General features: G+C 36.4%; 1 non-coding gene across 1 annotated transcript; it reads left to right on the top strand.

The window, feature by feature from the left end:
• TRNAN-GUU lies at positions 1 to 74 on the top strand. Its single transcript has one exon. It is a non-coding gene; the product is annotated as a tRNA-Asn (tRNA).
• The last annotated feature ends 2,670 nt before the right edge of the window (positions 75 to 2,744 follow it).

Raw genomic sequence — 2,744 nt, 5'->3', positions numbered from 1 at the left:
GCTGGAATAGCTCAGTTGGCTAGAGCGTGTGGCTGTTAACCACAAGGTTGGAGGTTCGAGCCCTCCTTCTAGCGCAATTTTTGTTCTTATTTCGGCTCTTTTTCTTCCTTTTTCTTTGTAAATTGATCAGAGTTTTCCTTCTTGTCTCTTTGTCGACAACTAGTACAAATGCCCGTCAAGTGCAAAATCTACTTGTTTTCCCATTATGCGGCATTATTTTTAATAAATGCTAATTATAATGTCAAATGTAAGACATCTATTTTTCGACGGAAGGAGTTTTTTTTAAAGTTTTAAAATATAATGTAATGCTTACATAAAAATTGGATTACTTTTTAATAATAATTATCATTTTTATTGAGTGGTGATAATGTTTTGTTTTTTGATGGGTAATAGTATTTTTGTGTACAACATATTTTCAAAAAAATATTAAACAATATATATTTTAAATTGTGATCATTCTATGAAAACCTCATACATAACGGCAACCATGGTGATCATTCTATGAAAACCTAATGTATATTTGTTGTACAATCAAAAATAAAGGCTGAGGTTTAAAGAATGTAGCAATAATTCATAAGTACTCCTAATATGTCTACCAAAATATTCAGAAACTGTTCTTTTTTCCTAACGTATACTTATTTAACCGAATAAATACTAAAGATTTTCTTATATTATTTCGCCCTTTGTGAAAAATGCAGCCAAGCAAACGTATATGTCCGGGCACGCCGTCTGGTTCTTGGCGCACTCCTCCCATTCCTGCACTTTGTCTGACCACGCCCCCTGCAATCAGTATATCGATCAGCGTCAGTTACTACAAAATATCATAAATCTAAATAGCACGTCACCACCTCATGAACCACCAACATGTAGATCAGATGAAAAACTATTCAGAAAGATTTCGCACCTTTATGCTCTTGTTCAGCGCGTCGACGAATTTGCCCGCGTCTTCGCCGTAGTAGTCCTTCTCCGCCGTCTGGATGATGTTCACGTCCAGACCTGACAACATACAACAACCGAAAGGTACAAGTTTCAGCATTGTTGCCGCACTTTTTTTTTCTGAAGTCTGAACTACATGAGGCTTACATGGTGGAGTTCAGTCTTCCTCATGTACCAGTGGACGTCGATGGTGTTGCCTCCTTTGTCAGAGGCGAACCCCACATGCAGCGGCTACATATAAAAAGATGCATCAACTGCCTGAAGCTGCAACCCGTGACAGAAACACTTGCAAAATTCCGGCAGTTGGAGTTTAGCAGGAGTGGTACCTGGTGGATGTCTCCCATGAAGTGTGAGAGGAACAAGAGCGCTTCCGTCAGGTTATCTGTAGTATTTCATACAGAGAAAACCACGGAATCTTCAGTAATTCTCCCGAAATGTGGCTGAAGTTCAATTTAAATGTGAAAAAAGTGCCGGTGTTTGTAGGATAGAAGTGGGCATTACACTGGCTACTTTCTTGTACAATTTCAGTGCTATACGTAAGCGTCCATTAAATGCTGAAAATTGTAGTACTGGTGGATTACATGCACATAAGCTCTTTTATCCTGTCAACTATTTTGCTATCTTTTACCAACTACATTTAACCAAGATAACAAATTAATTAGTCAATAAAATCAATATAACTTATGAAAAATGAGAATGGCATCAATAGGGGACAACTTCCATTACACTCCTATGATAGTATTGCACAACCAATAGCACTTTGGGTAGAAAAAGCAACCCAAGTCACCAAGTTAGTATGATACAAAATTATGTATGCTATAGCTAGATATCCAAATTATAGCAACAAAACGTGCAAACAGCCAAGCACACTCAGAAACATTTATATTATATCATTTACGATATATTGTATGCATAAAGGCGAACATATAAAAAGTAGTTCCAGATGCTTGTGATGGATTCTTGTGATGAGGCTAGAGATGCTTGTGATGGATGCTTGTGATGAGGCTAGAGATGCTTGTGATGGATGCTTGTGATGAGGCTAGAGATGCTTGTGATGGATGCTTGTGATGAGGCTAGAGATGCTTGTGATGAGGCTAGAGATGCTTGTGATCGATGCTTGTGATGAGGCTAGAGATGTTTGTGATGGATGCTATGATGATTGTGATTAACACAAAACATCTCATTTAGATTAACACAAAAGGTTTCATTTAGAAGAAAGAAAGAAGAGAAAAGAAAGTTTAGTTAAGGAAAAGTTTCAGTTAAAATCAGTTAAGGAAAATTTTAATTATGGTTTCAGTTAAATTCAGTTGATGTTTCAGTAAAGGAAAAGTTTAATTATGGTTTTAGTTAAAATTTGAGTTAAGGAAAAGTTCCATTTGGTGTCGTTTGGTTTCATTTTGGCCATCATTTCAGTTAAATACAGTTAAGGAAAAGTTTCATTTGTTTATGGAATTAGAGTAAAAGAGGAGCACTATTGTAAGAGGGGAGCAAATGGACCACTCCAAGCTCCTACACTTAATTAACACAAAGATGCTACTCATACACTTTACTGAAAAAGGTACAATTAATTAAATGGCCTAGTGCTCCATACATATGCATATGGAAACACATTTTAATTAAATTGACTACTCCATACATATGCATAATGAAACACATTTTAACTATGGGAGTACATCATTCCATAAACAAAGAAAATGCCAACAAGAGTATGATCAGATATTGATTGGTCACAGAGTGAAAAAAATGCAGCATCCCACAGAACTTGGATAGATGCTGCTAAGCTCACACGACTGACCATAGTTTTTATT

This window comes from Hordeum vulgare, chromosome 4H (genome assembly GCF_904849725.1).
Source record: "Hordeum vulgare subsp. vulgare chromosome 4H, MorexV3_pseudomolecules_assembly, whole genome shotgun sequence".
NCBI lineage: Eukaryota > Viridiplantae > Streptophyta > Magnoliopsida > Poales > Poaceae > Hordeum > Hordeum vulgare.
This window is presented reverse-complemented; position numbering and strand designations above follow the sequence as displayed.